The sequence below is a fragment of the Panthera tigris genome, chromosome F3, assembly GCF_018350195.1.
Source record: "Panthera tigris isolate Pti1 chromosome F3, P.tigris_Pti1_mat1.1, whole genome shotgun sequence".
NCBI classification, from domain to species: Eukaryota; Metazoa; Chordata; class Mammalia; order Carnivora; family Felidae; genus Panthera; species Panthera tigris.
The window spans coordinates 35825182-35842442 of record NC_056678.1 but is presented as its reverse complement, the minus strand read 5'-3'; positions in this window follow the sequence as shown (position 1 = coordinate 35842442).

The following is a 17261-nucleotide window of genomic DNA, read 5'->3' as shown; positions in this document are numbered from 1 at the left end:
CAGAAGTGATTTACGAATTTAACTATATTACATACATTTATTTTCATTATATTTAAATATGAGTTGCTTGTCATTTACACCTGCCCGCTGAGTTTGCAGAAGACGATCGCAGACTCTGGAATTCACGGAGACGAATTGGATGACATCTGTCCAACTCATGGCAATAGAGAACTCCAGCACTGGGAGAGTTGAGGCCAATGAAGTCCTTCCCAACACAGACATTCCTTGGCTTCAATGTTAACCATTTCAACTTGTTCTTTTCTTGATTTTCATCTGTTTTCTATGTCTCCTTACAGTCCCTACCAGGTTGGGTGCCTTGAATCATATGTGTAGTGAGAAGCTGAAAGTGACTAGAGATGGAAGGAATTAGGGCAGGTTTTAGTCATAACAAGAGTGCCCAGGGCAGCTGTTCAATTGTACACTGCACGATTCTAGAGGCACCATTCAAATTGTAATTAATGATGATAAGCACATTTATCACAACAGGTATGCATCATTTGAGTCACAGACTGCATCTTTACTCTCAGTAAGCTTATACTGATGTCAGCATCTTTCCAGGGATAGTATAGGGCCCAATAAGGAGAGGATTTGGTGCCTAAAAGTGGTCCTGATCAGAGATGCCTGTCATAACAACCCAAGAATCAGAGACACGAGAGAGAAGAACCCTGGCAAACAAACCTCCCTCAACCAGTCTCGGCTGCTTTCTGCACCTTCATTTGGGAGTGAAGGAAAAGAAGATGGGCTGGGATTTTTCACTCTAAAAGCGTCTATTTGTTTGGGCCCTGAAATTTCATGACTTTATGGGAGTTGTGACTTTGAAGGACTGAATGGGCACTGACTGCAGTGGGTGCATTGGCCTGAGTCCCAGAGGAATCCTTTTCGGAAGAAAACTTCACCAGCCCCTTTCTTTTCCAAATCGTATCCCTTCCTCAAATTCCACTCAATCCTTGGTGTCTCTGTGGAAACTGTTCTGATCATTCAAAGCACTAAGTGATATTCTGTGCCCACATCTGGCTCACATTCCAGTGTATACCTGTATCTGAATAGTTTATCTGGATTTTAATCATGTATGTATTTCTTACAGCTCTCAGCTACCCGGGATTGTTGCCTATCTTTTTGTGCTAGTTAACTTTCTCAGGGATGCTGTGAGCAAATGAATGCACTTACATCATTCATCTACACGTCTGACAAATAGTTCTTGAGTGCCAACTTGTGCCAAGCATTGTTTTAGGTCCTGCGTGATTATCTATCTATCTGTCTATCCATCTATCTGTCTATCCATCCATCCATCTACAGCCTATCTATTTTCTATTTCAGGTAGTAGATGTTATAAAGACAAAGTAGACTAAGGGATGTTAAATAATATAATAGGGAAATCATTGATCAAGAAAATAAATGACAGTTCTATTCACTTTTTTTTTATTTATCAAATAACGCCAGGGGCACCTTGGTGGTTCAGTCGGTTAAGCGTCCAACTTCGGCTCAGGTCATGATCTCACAACTCGTGGGTTTGAGCCCCGCGTCAGGCTCTGTGCTGACAGCTCAGAGCCTGGAGCCTGTTTGGATTCTGTATCTCTGTCTCTCTCTCTGCCCCTCCCCCACTCACGCTCTGTCTCTGTCTCTCTCTCTCTCAAAAATAAATAAACATTAAAAACAATTAAAAAACAAAGAACGCCATATGCTAGATGCTAAAAAAAAATTACACCTGTGTGACTAAAACAAGCCATTATAAAAAGGAAACAATCTAAGTGGAAGAAAAATGTTATTAGGCTGGAAAACATGGTTATTGAATTAAGCTCTAAAATGGAAGCCATGATATGCAAATGGACACTGCAGGGAAGTAAATTAGTAACAGATAAGATGAAGATAAATTTCCTAGAACACAAAAGCAAAAGACAAAGAAATGAAAATGAAAGAATAGAATAATTTTGAAAGACCGATATCAAAAAGCGAACCCACAAATAACAGCAGCTCCTAAAATAATGAACAAAATTATTTGTAGAATAAGCCATAGATAGGACTTTTTTTGGCTTTAAGTAAAATCCTGTTTTTAAAATTAAATATGCTAGCTGTATTTCATCAGGAACCTTTGGGTTGTGCCAGGGTCCCAGCTCAAACTGGCTTAAGCAAAAGAGGAGAGGGATTTTATTGGCTCACCTAATGAAGCTCAAAGTTTCACTAGGAATCCGCTTCTCCAGCTCTGGCTTACTCTTGGGTGGCTTCATTCTTGGGTAGGTTGTTCCCATGGGGTGGCACCCAGTCACTCCATACTGATATTCTTCCAGCTTTCCAAGCCCGGTGGGAGGAAAGAGTTCTTCCTTTCTAATACCTGTGTGACATTAACCTTGGGTTAATCCTCAGACTCTGATTGGCTGGGCTTGGGTCAGGTACTCACCATTGAATCAGCCTGGGCAGCTGAGAAGGATGGCCATATTGGTTTCATTGGCCGTATGCCCTCACTCAGGGAATGAGCGCCTGTCAGCTCTATCCAGTGTCCACATGACCTGCAAGTAAGGGAGAGATGGTTTCCCGGAGGATGACGGGGCTGCTGACACCAAAAGAAAGGGGAATGGATGTGGCTAGGCTCAATAACATCATGTTGGGCAGATTAATAAAAGAACTACTCCCAGACCTACTCATGCAGAATTCTGATCTCTAAAAGGTAACCCACACCCTATAAATAAATACGCAGCGAGAAAAGAAAAAGTCACATTTACCTCAGATTTCTCCTCCAGAATCCTACAGCCTGGAAGACAAAGGCACAGTCTTCTGCATTGCAAAGGAAAGAGGTTGTGTGGCCTAAAAATCTTTTACCCAAATTGTCACTCGTAATATATGTATTCAGAAAACACAATTCCCAGGACTCTCCTTGAGCAAGCTGGTTAAAAATCTGTCCCAGAACAATAAGGATAAGAGCAGGTATAAAACATCACCACTTCCTGTGATTCCACCTCTGAAATTGGTCCGTTTCCACCATGTTTTTTACTGCTACCATCGTTGTTTTTGTGGACCATTGCCACGGCTTCTTAACTTGCCTTCCTCTTCCACTTTCAAGCCTTCTAAGCCGTTCTCTACGTACCATCCAATGGTCTCCTGATAAACCAGCTCATGTTACTTCCTTGCTTAAAATAAGTTATGGTTTTGTATGGCATGTAGAATAAATTCAATCTCCTTACCATAGCCTTTGAGGCCTTGCCTGACTCAGCCTCTGCACATTATTCTCAGCTACGCTGTCCTTTGCTCACTGCACTACAATCCCATAGCTACCTATCAGTTCTTTCTGGGAGGGTGCCACGCTCCTCTGTCAGAGCCTTCACACGCGCTGTTCCCTCCACTTGTAACTATCTTCTCTCGATTCTTTCTCTGTCTGGTTCCTTCTCTTTTATTGCGTCTGTTTATTTACATTGCTTCCTCAGATGTTTTCTGGTCTCACCAATCTATAAATAGACTTCCTTCTGTTTTTCTTGGCACCCTTATCTCAAACCACCATCGCAGCCTGTAATTATATATTTACCTGCGTTCACTTGTATTAGATCTGTCTTGCCCTAGAGTGTGAACCCCATGAAGGCAGGGACCTATTTTGTTCACCACTGAATTTCCAGGTCTAAGCAGTGACCTACAATGTTAAAACAATGGAGTGGGGGGGGGGTAGGTTTTAAAGTTCCAGATTAAATGTGCAAGTCCAGAATATAGTTCTCTCAGTTCCTGAGTTAGTTCCATAAAAATTAATATAAAATGATGTGAGGTAGAATCTCTGAAAGCAGAATTAGCTGTGCATGTACAGTGATTGTGACCTTGAAGGAAGGATAGAACTCAGTGGAGTAGGAAGAGAGGTAAGAGGGCATTTCATGTGTATGTGTGCGCATACGTGTGTGTGTGTGTGTGTGTGTGTGTTGGTGTTGATGTAGAGGAAAGTTAGGGAAAGACTAATAAGCAGAGGTCTAGAACTGAGATGGATAGAGTGTAGTGAAGTAAGGGTGTGAGGAATACAACAAGGTTGCCATCTACCATAGGACTCACCATGGGTTAAAATTTAGAGCAATCCAGAAATTGCTGCCACGAGGACAAAGCTTTTCCCTTGGAGGCTCTTAGTGTTCTGTATGTGTACCTGCATCAGCCCTAGGACCTTTGGGCTGTAGACAACAAGGACACCTTGTGGCACAATAAGGAAGAGGCAAGAAATAGGTAACAAAGAGGCTACAGGTGTTAGAGGTGCTGCCCAAGAAAGAAAGGCAGGGGGCATGGGTATCATGAGTGAAAGGGTGCATGACGATCCTGGATGACAGGAAAGGAAGGCAGAAGGTTCTGGAGACAAACTTCCATGACTCCTTATGAACCCAGGAGTAGGGTCTCGTTTAGGGGGAACAAGCAAAGCTGCTTTCTATTCCTGAAAAGCAATCGTTATGTGTGCTTTTTTAAAAGTAAACTCTATCCCCAATGTGGTTCTTGAACTCATGACCCCGAGATCAAGAGTCACACCATCTTTATGTACGTTGATAAAGATGTCCCTCAAGGTGGCTCCATGGGTGCTGCTGCCTGCAGACCAGGGCATCTTAAGGAATAGAGAAGAGAAACAGATGTAGCATCTTCAGGCAGAAGATCTGGGCTGGATTACCTGTCACTGCCATTTTGTATCTATTTAACCTCAAGCTAGTTCAATATCTTAAGGCTGCTTTCATTGAAAGGAAGGGATGATGAATGACCCCCAAATCTTTATGTGTGATCCCATATGTAGCAAGCTCTGGGATCTGTCATGTCAGCTATACTTGGTCCTGGTGAATGTGGGTGTAGCGGGGAGGGTGTGAGCCTCTGGAAACACTGTTTGTGGGCCTGGCCTCCATTGGTTTGTCTTGCCACGTCTTCACTTTCACTCAGCCTCAAAGAAAGACTACTGGCCAGCTGAGTAGAACATTCTTCTTCTCAGTCCTCAGCTTTGGTAGAGACTTTAAAACATGATTTTATTTTTCACCTTGTCTCTGAGAAATTCTGCAACCTATCCATTCCCAACCTCTGAATATGTATCTAGTTTTAGAAGAATCACTAGAAAACATGAGTCTTTGCTTTGTTTACCACCTGTTGAAAGTAGCGTGTGAGAAGATAAGGTTCAATGAGCAATTGCCACTAGATGGCACCATAGGAGTCTCGGTGCATCACATGAGACCTGCTTTAGACCAATACAGTAGCTATATGGAAGCAACCCACGTATCCATGGATAGATGAATGGATAAAGAAGTTGTGTTTCTCAGGATCCACATAAGAGTGAAACCATATGGCATCTGTCTTTCTCTGTATGGCTTATTTCACTTAGCATCACACTCTCCAGTTCCATCCACGTTGCTACAAAAGGCCATATTTCATTCTTTCTCATTGCCACGTAGTATTCCATTGTGTATATATATATATATATATATATATTTTTAAGCTTCATTAACTTTTAATGGTCAGTTTTATTTTTTTTTATTTTTTTTTTAATATATGAAATTTACTGTCAAATTGGTTTCCATACAACACCCAGTGCTCATTCCAAAAGGTGCCCTCCTCAATACCCATCACCCACCCTGCCCTCCCTCCCACCCCCCATCAACCCTCAGTTTGTTCTCAGTTTTTAACAGTCTCTTATGCTTTGGCTCTCTCCCACTCTAACCTCTTTTTTTTTTTTTTTCCTTCCCCTCCCCCATGGGTTTCTGTTACATTTCTCAGGATCCACATAAGAGTGAAACCATATGGTATCTGTCTTTCTCTGTGTGGCTTATTTCACTTAGCATCACACTCTCCAGTTCCATCCATGTTGCTACAAAAGGCCATATTTCATTTTTTCTCATTGCCACGTAGTATTCCATTGTGTATATAAACCACAATTTCTTTATCCATTCATCAGTTGATGGACATTTAGGCTCTTTCCATAATTTGGCTATTGTTGAGAGTGCTGCTATAAACATTGGGGTACAAGTGCCCCTATGCATCAGTACTCCTGTATCCCTTGGATAAATTCCTACCAGTGCTATTGCTGGGTCATAGGGTAGGTCTATTTTTAATTTTCTGAGGAACCTCCACACTGCTTTCCAGAGCGGCTGCACCAATTTGCATTCCCACCAACAGTGCAAGAGGGTTCCTGTTTCTCCACGTCCTCTCCAGCATCTATAGTCTCCTGATTTCTTCATTTTGGCCACTCTGACTGGCGTGAGGTGGTATCTGAGTGTGGTTTTGATTTGTATTTCCCTGATAAGGAGCGACGTTGAACATCTTTTCATGTGCCTGTTGGCCATCCGGATGTCTTCTTTAGAGAAGTGTCTATTCATGTTTTCTGCCCATTTCTTCACTGGGTTATTTGTTTTTCGGGTGTGGAGTTTGATGAGCTCTTTATAGATTTTGGATACTAGCCCTTTGTCCGATGTGTCATTTGCAAATATCTTTTCCCATTCCGTAGGTTGCCTTTTAGTTTTGTTGGTTGTTTCCTTTGCTGTGCAGAAGCTTTTTATCTTCATAAGGTCCCAGTAATTCACTTTTGCTTTTAATTCCCTTGCCTTTGGGGATGTGCCGAGTAAGAGATTGCTACGGCTGAGGTCAGAGAGGTCTTTTCCTGCTTTCTCCTCTAAGGTTTTGATGGTTTCCTGTCTCACATTCAGGTCCTTTATCCATTTTGAGTTTATTTTTGTGAATGGTGTGAGAAAGTGGTCTAGTTTCAACTTTCTGCATGTTGCTGTCCAGTTCTCCCAGCACCATTTGTTAAAGAGACTGTCTTTTTTCCATTGGATGTTCTTTCCTGCTTTGTCAAAGATGAGTTGGCCATACGTTTGTGGGTCTAGTTCTGGGGTTTCTATTCTATTCCATTGGTCTATGTGTCTGTTTTTATGCCAATACCATGCTGTCTTGATGATGACAGCTTTGTAGTAGAGGCTAAAGTCTGGGATTGTGATGCCTCCTGCTTTGGTCTTCTTCTTCAAAATTACTTTGGCTATTCGGGGCCTTTTGTGGTTCCATATGAATTTTAGGATTGCTTGTTCTAGTTTTGAGAAGAATGCTGGTGCAATTTTGATTGGGATTGCATTGAATGTGTAGATAGCTTTGGGTAGTATTGACATTTTGACAATATTTATTCTTCCAATCCATGAGCAGGGAATGTCTTTCCATTTCTTTATATCTTCTTCAATTACCTTCATAAGCTTTCTATAGTTTTCAGCATACAGATCTTTTACATCTTTGGTTAGATTTATTCCTAGGTATTTTATGCTTCTTGGTGCAATTGTGAATGGGATCAGTTTCTTCATTTGTCTTTCTGTTGCTTCATTGTTAGTGTATAAGAATGCAACTGATTTCTGCACATTGATTTTGTATCCTGCAACTTTGCTGAATTCATGTATCAGTTCTAGCAGACTTTTGGTGGAGTCTATCGGATTTTCCATGTATAATATCATGTCATCTGCAAAAAGCGAAAGCTTGACTTCATCTTTGCCAATTTTGATGCCTTTGATTTCCTTTTGTTGTCTGATTGCTGATGCTAGAACTTCCAGCACTATATTAAACAACAGCGGTGACAGTGGGCATCCCTGTCGTGTTCCTGATCTCAGGGAAAAAGCTCTCAGTTTTTCCCCGTTGAGGATGATGTTAGCTGTGGGCTTTTCATAAATGGCCTTTATGATCTTTAAGTATGTTCCTTCTATCCCGACTTTCTCAAGGGTTTTTATTAAGAAAGGTGCTGGATTTTGTCAAAGGCCTTTTCTGCATCGATTGACAGGATCATATGGTTCTTCTCTTTTTTTGTGTTAATGTGATGTATCACGTTGATTGATTTGCGAATGTTGAACCAGCCCTGCATCCCAGGAATGAATCCCACTTGATCATGGTGAATAATTCTTTTTATATGCTGTTGAATTCGATTTGCTAGTATCTTATTGAGAATTTTTGCATCCATATTCATCAGAGATATTGGCCTGTAGTTCTCTTTTTTTTACTGGGTCTCTGTCTGGTTTAGGAATCAAAGTAATACTGGCTTCATAGAATGAGTCTGGAAGTTTTCCTTCCCTTTCTATTTCTTGGAATAGCTTGAGAAGGATAGGTATTATCTCTGCTTTAAACGTCTGGTAGAACTCCCCTGGGAAGCCATCTGGTCCTGGACTCTTATTTGTTGGGAGATTTTTGATAACCGATTCAATTTCTTCGCTGGTTATGGGTCTGTTCAAGCTTTCTCTTTCCTCCTGATTGAGTTTTGGAAGAGTGTGGGTGTTTAGGAATTTGTCCATTTCTTCCAGGTTGTCCAGTTTGTTGGCATATAATTTTTCATAGTATTCCCTGATAATTGTTTGTATCTCTGAGGGATTGGTTGTAATCATTCCATTTTCATTCATGATTTTATCTATTTGGGTCATCTCCCTTTTCTTTTTGAGAAGCCTGGCTAGAGGTTTGTCAATTTTGTTTATTTTTTCAAAAAACCAACTCTTGGTTTCGTTGATCTGCTCTACAGTTTTTTTAGATTCTATATTGTTTATTTCTGCTCTGATCTTTATTATTTCTCTTCTTCTGCTGGGTTTAGGCTGCCTTTGCTGTTCTGCTTCTATTTCCTTTAGGTGTGCTGTTAGATTTTGTATTTGGGATTTTTCTTGTTTCTTGAGATAGGCCTGGATTGCAATGTATTTTCCTCTCAGGACTGCCTTCGCTGCATCCCAAAGCGTTTGGATTGTTGTATTTTCATTTTCGTTTGTTTCCATATATTTTTTAATTTCTTCTCTAATTGCCTGGTTGACCCACTCATTCGTTAGTAGGGTGTTCTTTAACCTCCATGCTTTTGGAGGTTTTCCAGACTTTTTCCTGTGGTTGATTTCAAGCTTCATAGCATTGTGGTCTGAAAGTATGCATGGTATAATTTCAATTCTTGTAAACTTATGAAGGGCTGTTTTGTGACCCAGTATATGATCTATCTTGGAGAATGTTCCATGTGCACTTGAGAAGAAAGTATATTCTGTTGCTTTGGGATGCAGAGTTCTAAATATATCTGTCAAGTCCATCTGATCCAATGTATCATTCAGGGCCCTTGTTTCTTTATTGACTGTGTGTCTAGATGATCTATCCATTTCTGTAAGTGGGGTGTTAAAGTCCCCTGCAATGACCACATTCTTATCAATAAGGTTGCTTATGTTTATGAGTAATTGTTTTATATATCTGGGGGCTCCGGTATTTGGCGCATAGACATTTATAATAGTTAGCTCTTCCTGATGGATAGACCCTGTAATTATTATATAATGCCCTTCTTCATCTCTTGTTACAGCCTTTAATTTAAAGTCTAGTTTGTCTGATATAAGTATGGCTACTCCAGCTTTCTTTTGGCTTCCAGTAGCATGATAGATAGTTCTCCATCCCCTCACTCTCAATCTATAGGTGTCCTCAGATTTAAAATGAGTCTCTTGTAGACAGCAAATAGATGGGTCTTGTTTTTTTATCCATTCTGATACCCTATGTCTTTTAGTTGGCGCATTTAATCCATTTACATTCAGTGTTATTATAGAAAGATACGGGTTTAGAGTCATTGTGATGTGTGTATGTTTTATGCTTGTAGTGATGTCTCTGGTACTTTGTCTCACAGGATCCCCCTTAGGATCTCTTGTAGGGCTGGTTTCGTGGTGACAAATTCCTTCAGTTTTTGTTTGTTTGGGAAGACCTTTATCTCTCCTTCTATTCTAATTGACAGACTTGCTGGATAAAGGATTCTCGGCTGCATATTTTTTCTGTTTAGCACACTGTAGATATCGTGCCAAGCCTTTCTGGCCTGCCAAGTTTCAAAGGAGAGATCAGTCACGAGTCTTATAGGTCTCCCTTTATATGTGAGGGCACGTTTATCCCTTGCTGCTTTCAGAATTTTCTCTTTATCCTTGTATTTTGCCAGTTTCACTATGATATGTCGTGCAGAAGATCGATTCAAGTTACGTCTGAAGGGAGTTCTCTGTGCCTCTTGGATTTCAATGCCTTTTTCCTTCCCCAGTTCAGGGAAGTTCTCAGCTATAATTTCTTCAAGTACCCCTTCAGCACCCTTCCCTCTCTCTTCCTCCTCTGGGATACCAATTATGCGTATATTATTTCTTTTTAGTGTATCACTTAGTTCTCTAATTTTCCCCTCCTACTCCTGGATTTTTTTATCTCTCTTTCTTTCAGCTTCCTCTTTCTCCATAACTTTATCTTCTAGTTCACCTATTCTCTCCTCTGCCTCTTCAAGCCGAGCCATCGTGGTTTCCATTTTGTTTTCCATTTCGTTTAAAGCGTTTTTCAGCTCCTCGTGACTGTTCCTTAGTCCCTTGATCTCAGTGGCAAGAGATTCTCTGCTGTCCTGTATACTGTTTTCAAGCCCAGCGATTAATTTTATGACTATTATTCTAAATTCACTTTCTGTTATATTATTTAAATCCTTTTTGATCAGTTCATTAGCTGTTGTTATTTCCTGGAGATTCTTCTGAGGGGAATTCTTCCGTTTGGTCATTTTGGATAGTCCCTGGAGTGGTGAGGACCCGCAGGGCACTTCCCCTGTGCTGTGGTGTATAACTGGAGTTGGTGGGCGGGGCCGCAGTCCGACCTGATGTCTGCCCCCAGCCCACCGCTGGGGCCACAGTCAGACTGGTGTGTGCCTTCTCTTCCCCTCTCCTAGGGGCGGGATTCACTGTGGGGTGGCGTGGCCCGTCTGGGCTACTTGCTCACTGCCAGGCTTGTGTTGCTGGGGATCTGGCGTATTAGCTGGGGTGGGTAGGCAAGGTGCACGGGGGGTGGAGGGGCAGGCTTAGCTCGCTTCTCCTTAGGTGATCGACTTCAGGAGGAGCCCTGTGGCAGCGGGAGGGAGTCAGATCCGCTGCCGGAGGTTTGGCTCCGCAGAAGCACAGAGTTGGGTGTTTGCGCGGAGCGAGCAAGTTCCCTGGCAGGAACTGGTTCCCTTTGGGATTTTGGCTGGGGGATGGGCGGGGGAGATGGCGCTGGCGCCTTTGTTCCCCGCCAAGCTGAGCTCTGCCGTCTGTCCGGGGGCTCAGCAGCTCTCCCTCCCTTTGTCCTCCAGCCTTCCTGCTTTCTGAGCAGAGCTGTTAACTTCTGACCTCCCAGACGCTAAGTCGCGCTTGCTGTCGGAACACAGTCCGTCCGGCCCCTCCGCTTTTGCCAGCCAGACTCGGGGGCTCTGCTTGGCCGGCGAGCCGCCCCTCCGCCCCGGCTCCCTCCCGCCAGTCCGTGGAGCGCGCACCGCCTCGCCGCCCTTCCTACCCTCTTCCGTGGGCCTCTCGTCTGCGCTTGGCTCCGGAGACTCCGTTCTGCTAATCCTCTGGCGGTTTTCTGGGTTCTTTAGGCAGGTGTAGGTAGAATCTAAGTGATCAGCAGGACGCGCGGTGAGCCCAGCGTCCTCCTACGCCGCCATCTTCCGGAACCTCCATCCCATTGTGTATATAAACCACAATTTCTTTATCCATTCATCAGTTGATGGGCATTTAGGCTCTTTCCATAATTTGGCTATTGTTGAGAGTGCTGCTATAAACCAATTTGACAATAAACTTCATATATTGAAAAAAATAAAAAATAATAAATAAATAAATAATAAAACAAAATTCAACTACATACTGCTTATAAAATGATCAATGAAATAAAAATGACTCAGAAATATTGAAAAAAAAAGAAGTTGTGGTATGTATATATACACACACAATGAAATATTACTCAGCCATAAAAAAGGATGAGATCTTGCCATTTGCAACAACATGGATGGACCTTGAGGGTATTAAGCTAAGTAAAATAAATCAGAAAGAGGAAGATAAATAACATGATTTCATTTATATGTGGAATCTAAAACAAAACAAATCAAAACAAAAAAAGTGAATAAACAAAGAAAAAGCAGAAACAGATCCATAAATTCGGAGAACAAACTAATGGCTGCCAGATTGGAGGACGGTGGAAGGATGGGTAAAATGGATGTAGGGGAGGGGGAGGTATAGGCTTTCAGTTGTGAAATAAATAAGTCGCAGTGATAAAATATACAGCATAAGGAAGATAGTCAATGGTGTTATCATAGCATTATATGGGGACAGACAGAGCTACACTACACGTGTGGTGAGCATAGCGTAATGCATAGACTGGTTGAATCACTATGTTGTGCACTTGAAACTAAAGTAAAAGTACATGTCAACTATACTTCAATTTTTTAAAATATAGTAACTGTAGGACTGGGATGGGGGTGGTGGAAGGATATATTTCCTTTAAATGACTTTCAGGATACTTCCCTTTGTTTCTATATTGAGAGGAATCTCCCCAGATCAATCAGTGGTTGGTGGGTTGCAGCTCAGCAATTGCCAGGTATGGAATCAACCATCCCATCCATGTTTTTGGAAACCTTACAGCTACTTCACCTGGGGCAGTTGCCTTCAAGGGGTCTTCTTCTCAAGACCCATCACAACCATTCTTTGTTGCCACTAGACTTATTAGTGGAGTCAAATAGCGTTCTTTAGGGGGGAATAGTACAAAATCTGACTCAGAGGAAGTAATTTATCTGCTAAAAGAAATACAAGATTTTATAATACAAATTGGCAGAAACCTGGGAAATATATGTAGAAGTGTGTTCTATGGGCTCTAGACCAAGGATGATAGAATATAGAACTGGATCAGATCAAATTTATTGGGTGCATTTATCAGACACTCTGTTTAATGTGTTAGTTCTTGCAACTGGAGGTGGCAAAAATTTCTTGGTTGGCTGACAGAACCTTGGACTCAATGTTGGAATGTGCTTAATAAGGTTGGAATGCTAGAACTTCCCTGACATGACGTAGAAGAAGGCATCCAGGACAGGAAGAAAGGAATGATAAAGTGACCTTATCGCATGAGATCTGCACACCTACCCCCCAAGCACATCAACCAGAGGGCCCAGAGGACAAAACATTGAGAAATGCATTGCTGATATTAGCACTTGCATCTCTAAAAGACTCTAGGGGCGCCTGAGTGGCTCAGTCCATTGGGCGTCCGACTTCAGCTCAGGTCATGATCTCACACTCCATGAGTTCGAGCCCCGCGTCGGGCTCTGTGCTGACAGCTCATAGTCTGGAGCCTGCTTCAGATTCTGTATTTCCCTCTCTCTCTGCCCTTCCTCTGTTCATGCTCTGTCTCTCTCTATCTCAAAAATAAATAAAAACATTAAAAAAAATTTTTTTAAATAAAAGACTCTACAGTGGTGGCTGTTTTCTCTAAGCCAGATATAGTGGTGAAGATACCTACATTGAATTGGGCCCGCTGATGTCAATGGGAATGAAGGGATTCCCACATAGCAGAGGCCAAATGACAGAACTTAGCCACCAAAGACAAGGGGACATTTACCATAAAAAACAACATGAACGTAGTGGTAATCAAACTGTTTTGAGACTAGGAATCTTTAGTTGGACAACTGATCATGGTGCACCTAGGAATGAAAAAGATGGATAGACTACCAGAATGTTGTTTGATCTATATAAAAAGACTGGTGGCCAAAAATTTAACTTGACTGTCCTCTCATCCAATTTCTAGACCCAAGTCAGTTACAGATGAAGAGTCCCTTGGTTGGAGGGGGACAAAATGACCTATCTTGTGGACTTCAGTTAACATCTTTCTCCAGTTATTCCAGTGCCTGTTTAATGGATCTGTATATAAAGTGGCTGTAATGGCAGGGATGGGAGTATGTGTAGGCTCAACAACAGGAACTTGCCCTAATCAAGGTTTTTCTGCCCAGCAATGCTGCTTAATGCCTAACTTGCCAGTTACGCAAAGCCCCTGATATGACACCATTCCCTAATGAGCCCAACCAGCCCACAGGGGTGAGTTGACTGTTCCCTTCTGTCATGGAGGAGAGCAAAATTTTTTCCTCCTTGGAGGAGATATGTATTCTGAGTACACGCTTCCTGCCCAACAATCTTCTGCCAGCATCATCTGCGATTACAAAATATGGCATCCTGTATGCAAGATTGTTTCTGATCAAGAAAGTCATTTCAGCAATGGATTCATGCCCGTGGAATTCACTGGTATAACCACATCCCCCACTACCCAGAAGCAGCTGATTTGTAGGAAGATTTAACGGCCTACTGAAGGTATGGTACCAGTCGAGAGATTATATCCTGAAAGGACAGTTCTTCCTCAAGAGACGTAGATTATACTTAGGATCATGGATAAATACGTAGTTCTGAATGTCCCATAGCCGATCTACATGGGTCTGGGAATGAGAGGTAGAAGCGGACTGGCTCTTCTCACTACTAGATCTCAGAGCCTGCCCACAGACGTTTGGTTTCCAATCCCTGTGACTCTGACCTCTGTTCGTTTGGAGTCTTGATTCCCAAAAATCAAACGCTTCTTCTAGAGCATATATCAATCCTGCGTTGATTTGGAAAATGAGACTGCCACCTGATCATTTTGTGTTCCTCATGCTACTAAACCCACAGGCGAAGAAGAGAGTTACTCTACTGGCTGGGGTGATTGATATTGATTAACAAATAAAAATCAGGTACTGCGTCTCGATGGGGAGGATTACATTTGGAATCCAGGGCGTTCTCAGGGGTGACTTTAGTATTTTCATGCCAACAGTAAAAGTTAATAGAAGATGACAATTTTCCCACCCACCCTTGCCAAAGGCATATCCAGTGATGATTCAGACCCTTTAGGCAAGATGGATTACCCCACGATAAAAACAAAAACAAAACAAAGAAACAACAAAAAACCAACTATCTGAGGTACTGGATGAAGACAAAGGAAATATAAAAATGGATAGTGAAAGAAGGAAGTTGTAAACATCATTTGTGGCCTCATGCCCAATTACTTGCTTATTACGTATATATGTGTGTTTATATATAATTGTATATATTATTTTATTGTTCTCTCTCTTTCTTATCCTTACTATTTTCTCAAGTGTTATTGGAAGTTAATTTTATAATTGCATTTTTAGAAAACATATGTTCAGATGAAATTGAATTTGAAAAATAACAAATGTTGCTCAGAGACAGGGGTGCAATGGTAGTCAGGACTTTACAGATTTGAATTTGGTAAGAAGGCAACACTGTCTTAGTTTGTAGGCAGAAAAGTTGCCTTTTGGGGGGAGAACAAAGGTTTTTGGGGTAATGTCAAAGTTCAAAATTTGTAGAGTAGTGTTATGGATGCTGAATAGCCAGCCTAAGGAATGGACTGTATCAGTTATTATGTTATTGCCTCTCGGTTTCAAACCGGTTTTTAAAATGGGAAAATGACTTTATTTTGTCTGGGGAAGTGGGCAGGCATCTAGTCTCAGAACTTCTGGGATTGCTTCATGCTGGCAGCCTTGGTAACCTTGAGCACCAAGGATCCTAGAGCTGGGACTCTTAAAGCCATATTTTGCTTTTCCAGTTGGCTCTGCCATTTGGTCACTAGATGGAGACTACAAGGCTGGAGGAGGAACAAGAAATGTGCTCCTTGCTGTATATTTGCTGAGGGTTTTTTGTCTGCTTGTGTTTCCTATAAGTATTACCCCAGCAAAACTTCGTCATCATAGCATAAGCATTTTCTCCCTGGAATGGCAAAGGAATCCGCTTTGCAGTTATTCTAACACCTACGGAATCACCTTCATTGTGTCTCCTTGGGGACACCAACAACAGCCAGCCACTGCCCTTCCACAAAGAACTGGGTCCCAGTGTCCTAAGTCCCCTCTTCTGAACTCAGACAACTAATACTGGCTGAGCGATGCCTCCTACTCAGAGGTCTGAGTTTCAGTTCCTCATGGCCTATCTACTAGGTTTCTAAGTTTTAATAATTTAATCTTTGTTTTGCTTCCTCAGAGCCCTGCAGTTGTAACTTCCATGATATTTTACAACTCTCTTTTATCCCTTTGTTTACTGTGATGGTTAGTTTTATGTGTCAACTGGGCCTGGTCTATAGTACCCAGTTATCTGATGAATACTAATGCAGGTGTTGCTGTTAGGATATGTTCTAGATGTGGTGGACATCCACAATCAGTTCCCTTTAGATCAAGGACATTACCGTCAATAATGTGGGTGGTCCTCATCCACTCAGGTGAAAGACTCTAGGAGCAAAGCCTGAGGTTTCCTGGAGGCAGAAGAAATTCTGCTTCACGACTGCAACCTTAGCTCTTGCCGGAGAACTTCCAGCTTGCTGACCAGCTCTACAGGTTTCAGATCTGCTAGCCCTCATAATTATGTAAGTCAGTTCCTTGAAATAAATCTATTAAGAGGTTTTGGTTCTGCTTCTCTGGAGAGACATACCGGTACAGTTATCAAGTCAGGATCTTTGGATGTATTAATATATATTAGACTCTCTGGATCCAAATAACGGGCACGGTTTTGGTCTTCTGAGGGAACCTTAACTTATTCAGTGATGCAGAATTGGTGCAAGTTTTAAATAAAGACTCCTATTCTAAATGTGAGTTTAAAAAGCTAACGTGGGTATATATTACAGCCAGTAAATAGAACATTGCTTAGTCAGAGAAAATAGACGACAACGTAGAATGTGTTGGTTAGAAAACTTAGCAAGAGACAATGATGAACATGCAGAGCCCGTGGAGTGTAATGGAGGGAAACAGCTGTATAAAAACCAGTTAATAGAGCCATAATTAGAATACACTTGAAACACACAGATTTGAAGAACAAGTGCTTTCTACAAATCGTGTGAGTTCTCTAGAAGGACAGGGTTATTCTGGAGCAGAAGGAAAAAAGAGCAGAACACCTTAGGTCATATAAAAGATTAGAAGTTGGAAAAGAGGAAACCGCAGTAGATCGGAGCAGAAGCTACTTGTCTGAGACACTGGTTTAGAATCCAGTTCTTTAGGGAGGACGTTCTCTTTATCTATTTCTATGTAACAAATCATGTAAGAACATAGAAGTTTAAAACAATAAGCTTTCATTTTGCTCACAAATCTGAAGTTTGGGCAGGGCTCAGTGCAGACAATTTATTTCTGTTCCACACCATACTAGCTATAACAGCTAGCCTGGGGTTGGCAGATCAACTTTCAAAATGTGTTACTCATATGGCTGGTGCTGGCTCTCTGGGAGCTCAGCCAAAGTGATAGGCTGTGAGCCTTCTCTCCATATGGGCCTCTCTCCAGGCAGTTTAGGGCTACTTATGGCAGAATGGCTGGGATCAAAGAACAGGCATCTTAAGAAACAAAAAGAAACTGACAGGGTCTGAAAGTCTGAGCCCAGAAATTGGCACAGTGGTGCTTCTGCTGCAAGCCACTAGTCAAGTGGTCACAGAACCCAGTTTCAAGGACAAAAGATATAGATCTCTCTTCTCAGTGGGAAGAATGTCAA